Source organism: Callorhinus ursinus, unplaced genomic scaffold (genome assembly GCF_003265705.2).
Source record: "Callorhinus ursinus isolate GAN/ISIS: 27379988/994484 unplaced genomic scaffold, GSC_fseal_2.0 scaffold2430, whole genome shotgun sequence".
NCBI classification, from domain to species: Eukaryota; Metazoa; Chordata; class Mammalia; order Carnivora; family Otariidae; genus Callorhinus; species Callorhinus ursinus.
This window is the reverse complement of record NW_027399484.1, coordinates 1-5,070: the sequence shown is the minus strand read 5'-3', so window position 1 is coordinate 5,070 and position 5,070 is coordinate 1. Positions and strand designations below refer to the sequence as shown.

The following is a 5,070-nucleotide window of genomic DNA, read 5'->3' as shown; positions in this document are numbered from 1 at the left end:
GGACGCCCCAGAGAGGGCTCCTTCCTGGCTGCGGCTTCTCTGGGAGGCCCTGGGCTGGGCTCTGTCTTGCAAAGGCCCATGGAGAGGAGCCATGGGCTGAGCTTTTCTTCTCCTCTCTCAGCTGCTCCACCATCTCAGGAGCTAGAGCCAGGCTCCACCTGTGTCCCTAACTCGTGTGAGGAGCCAGGTGCAGGGGCAGAATCCAAGCCAGCTTCCATGGGGCTCTGGAAACACAGGAACTGTCACTCAGCTCGGAGGCATCACAGCCCTGCTTGGACGTCCTCACTGTCCCCCTGCCCAGCCCCCCTGCTGCTCCCAGATCAGACACACACCTGTGTGTGCACAGCCCAGAGTCTCCCAGAGATGCCCCAGGTAGGAAGGAGACCTCCCTGGGATGTCTACTGGCCTGCAGTCCATCCACTGGGCGCTCGGAGCCCAGTCTTTGCTCCAGGCCCCACACCAGCCTCCGGGGCTCCTCCCTGTGGGACCAGCCCTGACCCTTCCCCCCACACACTCAGGCACCCAGCCCCGGTGTTCTCACCCTCAGGCTCGGCCACTGTGGGCTCTGTGTGCTCCAGCCGGGTCAGCAGAAGGTGGGCTTGGTGCTCCAGGTCGGAACAGGGCATGTTGAACTGCACATGGGCCACCAGCTGCTTGAGGCAGGGAACGTCTTGGCCTGACAGAAGTCCTCCAAGTCTAGTCCAGCCATGTGCCCAGAACGGAGGAGATGGCCCTGGAGGTAGGTGGGCAAGAAGCAAAGTCAGTGGCCTGGCCTGCCCTTCCACACACCCCCTGGGGCAGCCTTGGGGATGCTGCATCCAGAAGTCAGGCCCCCCCAGCCCACCCACACTGGCCATCCAGGCAGGGGCAGGTGTGGCCAGCAGGTGCGGGGGGCCGGCAATCTGCATGGGAGGGAGCCCTCCATCACGGGTGTGAGCACCCCTGCCTTCCTCAGGGGAGCGTGCCCCATGCCTCTATCTGTCTGGGGTCCCTCCTGTTGCACTGGAAACTCAAGGAGGGGGGAGTGTGGGTGCAGTGTCTGCTCTGTCCCAGCGCTGGGGAATCACAGAGGAACTGCAGAAGTCTGTGAGGGAAGAGGGAACCCAGCTGGTGCTGGGTTGGGGCTTGCTGCGCAGAGCCCACTGGCTCTAGCTCTGCAGGGGGAGCGAGCGCTTGCTCCGTGTCGGGGGAACACCCGGAGCTGACTGTGGAGCTGGGCCAGCTCGGATTTTGCATTGGCTCTAGCTCTGGAGTTGGTGATGGAGCCGTAGTTCCAGCGGGCTGACTCACACTGGGGCGCACTTGGCTCCAGCTCCTGGGCTCCCAAGCTCCCGGCAAAGGCACCGCAACAGAAGATGGAAATGCCTCAGGCTGTGGAGCGGGCTGTGGCCCTGTAGCTGCTCCTGCATCCACGTCGACGGTATAGTGGTGACCAGCCCCGCTGCAGTGGCCAGTCCTCCATCTGGAGATGGTGCCGAAGCAGCAGGAGGAGAGAAGATCACCACCCTGCCAGGGTGATCACCCTGTGCTGATCCCCACAGCCTGTCCCTGTGCCTTCTCACAGGAAACCCCCCACAGCCTCCCACAGCAGCGCTGAGCTGTCTCGAGAAGTGGCTCTCGATCTCGGGCTGGCTCTCACTCTGGGAATGGCACCGGATCGGGTGGGAGAACTGGTGTGGAGATGGCTTTGCTCTGGACCTCATGCCGGAGTGGGTTTTGCCTGTGGACAGGGTCCACGGGTCGGAGCTGGACGGGCTCTAGTCTGTGGGGGCACTGGCTCAGGCTCTCGAGCTGCTTCCACCGCTGGCTCGAGTCAGCACTGGGGCAGGTTCTAGTGTGTCAGATGGTTCTAGGTCTTAGCTGCCACCAGGGCTGACTCTGCCCCATGCCTCCTGCAAGGTCTGGTGCTAGAGATGCTCTAGCTCTGTATCACCTCCTTGCGGACTGTAGGTGAGATGCTGACCTACTGGTTGGGCTGGGAGCTCCGAGGGCAGGGAGGCTGTCTGGGGGTCCCCTCTGAATTCTAGCAAACAGACACAGGTGGGGATGCTGCACGAGTGGACGAAAGAGTGAACACAAGTCTGTGGCCCAGATCTCTATTCTGTAAGCAACATCCCCCGCATCAAGGGGCTGCTGGAGGATCCTTGTGGTTCACTACAATGTGAACTGATACCACTACCAGGCACTGTTCTGGGGTTGGGGACCCAGTGGTGAGGACGCACGGTCCCTGCTCGCATGGGGCTGGCCGGAGTAGAGGTCAAACGAGGACTTCACGTCCCTGGCGAGAGTCTCTGATCAGGTGGGATCAGGTGCCGGGAGCAGCGGTTCAGGCCCTTGCCCCTTTCGGGCAGCTCAGGACCGACCTGTATGGGGCACAAGGTGAAGGGTATGCAGGATCCTTGGGCTGAATCCCCCCGTAGCCATTACCTCCATGTAGCCAGTCCCGTCACCGCCCCGAGTTTTGTCATCCATGAAATGGTCAGGGGAGGAAAGCCGTTCGTGGGTTCAAGAGCCTTATCCAAGTGCGGAACCGGATCTAGATCATCTCTGGAGGGGGATTCGGCTCTAGCGCCTGCCCCAGAGCTCGAGCCAGGTCCAACAGCGATGCGAGCCGCAGCTCCCGAGACTGGGGCAGCTGCAGCTTCAGCTCTCGCGCCAGCTCTGGGATCAGAGCCCAGTGTGGAGCCTGAGCAGCTCCGACACCAGCTTCGGAACTCGCCAGCCAAGGGCCAGCACCTTCATCATCACACCCTCGCCATCGTGCACGAGGTCAAGAGAGGGGCTGGGTGCGGGAGGGTCTCTGCTGGGCAGGTCACCCCGGGTGCCTTAGTCACTCCATTCAGAGCTCGCCCTCCCCACCCCTCCCACAGGTCCCAGCCCCAGGGGGTCCCCACCCCTGCTTCCCAAAAAGGCTCAAGGTGGACAAGCAGCCCTTGGATATTGGAAGTCGAGGCTTGTACCTTAAACACTGTATACGTGTTGACCCACAAACTCCCCTTTATGGATTCTGTTGCAAACAGAGGTCTATGGACATGGGTGTTCCCTTCAACAAGGACGGAGTGAGCTGCCCACACTAGGTGATGGGTGCACCTGCAGCCTGGGATGGGTGCTGCGCACTGTTCTCCCAGACAGGGGTGCCGTTACCCTTTCCTCCAGGGGACCTCCGCTTCCTCATGTTCTCCCCAGGGCTGCTGGTCCCCAGACCAGACACCTGCCGGTCTGAGGGTGACCAGCGCTGCCTCCATAGAGCTTTCTTTGCCAGAGTCCTTCCCCGGGAGCATCTCTGACTCCCTCCTGTGCCTGTCCTCCCCCCTTGGACTTGCATGCGTGTGGTCTCTGTCCCTGTGGAACCCAGTGACTTGGAGCGTGGTTTGGACCAGAGTCAGGTGAAACCTTTCTCTGGCCTTGGGTTGTGAGTAATGCATTGCCCTTCGGGGTATGTCTTCCAGCTTTCTGCATTTCCCTGGTTTCTGTGTGGGCCACGGGAGGAACCAGCCCTGTCCTGTCTGGGGTCAGGCTGAGGTGTCCCAGGTGGAACAGGGGTCTCGGCCCTGAGATTGTGCCCATAAACCCTAAAGTGGCCTCTCTGATTACATCTGATCTGTAATCCATCGGACATTTCAATATCGAATAAGGAAATGTGTCCCCTTTGAAAATAGGGGGGCAGACACAAAGGCCCCTATTGTGTGATTCCACGTACAGGAAACACCCAGTAAAGGAACAGAGATAGAAAGCAGCTTAACGGTCGCCAGGGGCTGGGATGGGGGAGAAATGGGCAGGGAGGCCTTCTGGCTCAGGGTGTCCTTTGGGGAAGCAGATACTGTGCAGCAATGTTCTGTGGTGTGGTGGCCCAGCATTGGGAATGTACTTCATGCTCCGGACTTGTTCATTGGAAAACAATTAATTTTATTTAAAATAAATAGCAAACAGCAAAGAGGATATGGAAAGATCATATAACAGTTAATATGTACCAGAGAGAAAGAACATAGGGGGAGGGGATGAAACAGGAAACCTAACTCTCTGGTGGTCTGTGCCTACTGAGAGCATCGCTGGTGAGTGGGAGCCATTCAGATCCCATCCGTGGCTGGACCTCTGCCCAGAGAGGGCTGAGCTGGGGGGACGCCACTGGCCAGGCTGGTGTCCGGTCTGCTCCGTTTCCTTCCCTGTGGGGCCCGGGGACCGCACAGCTCAGATGCAAGATGGCAGGGCCCTCTCCCTCCTTCCCACCCGAGGGTCATGCTCAGCCTTGCCCTGCCTCAGGGCCACAGGCCAGGCTGCCCAGTTGTGTGGGCCCCACAGTCATCCTAAGGCTACTGCCCTGCTCCCCGAGAGCCTGAGCGGCCCCGGGCCTGGTGCCCTTGAGCAGAGCTGCAGGTTAGATCTCTCAGATGAAAGCGGACCATGCTGCATTTCTGTCTACATTCTTCCACAGGTCCCTACTTCCTCAAAGTCAAATCCCATGGTCATCGTGGCCAGGGCCCTCCAGTCATGGCTGTTCTCTCTCCCTGCTGCCCCCTCCACCCACCCCGCATGGTTGATCCAACCTCTTCAGTGTCTGGGTCCCCATCCTGAACTCTGTCACCCCATGATCTGCACTGACTGTGTGATCACCCCATTTTCTTCCATCGCCTGGGGCTGAGACCGGAGGGCATCCAGGGTGGCCTTGTCAGGGAAGGGAAAGTGGGGCAGGTGTCAGCTCCATGGTTCTGAGCACAGCCTGGGACGACCAAGGCTTCTGGGGAGCAGCTGCCTCATGGATGAGGCAGGAGAGGGGTCCCCGAGGTCCAGCAGTGCTGGGGGACTGGAGGGCATGGGCCCCGCCAGAGCAGAGAAAGCCCGGTGAGACTCAGTCATCTAGCCAGGAGCGAGGCCTGCCCCGAGGGTGGGGCCTGCCTGGGACTTGCCGGACTGATTCCTGAGCCAAGTTCCCAAAAGACCCACAGGAAGGATGTTTGGAAGCTGCATTCTGACAGATTACGGGTGCTTGGGGACAATTTGGATTTTCCACAGTTCTGTTCAGCCAAAGCATTCAAGGAGTGCAAGGTGACATGCCTGCAAGGTGACAGAGTC

At 60.0% G+C, this 5,070-nt stretch overlaps 1 long non-coding RNA gene across 1 annotated transcript; it reads left to right on the top strand.

The window, feature by feature from the left end:
• The first annotated feature begins 216 nt into the window (after positions 1-216).
• LOC141372197 (uncharacterized) lies at positions 217-1,368 on the top strand. Its single transcript, XR_012377493.1, has 3 exons — positions 217-372; positions 548-739; positions 1,246-1,368. It is a non-coding gene; the product is annotated as an uncharacterized lncRNA (long non-coding RNA).
• The last annotated feature ends 3,702 nt before the right edge of the window (positions 1,369-5,070 follow it).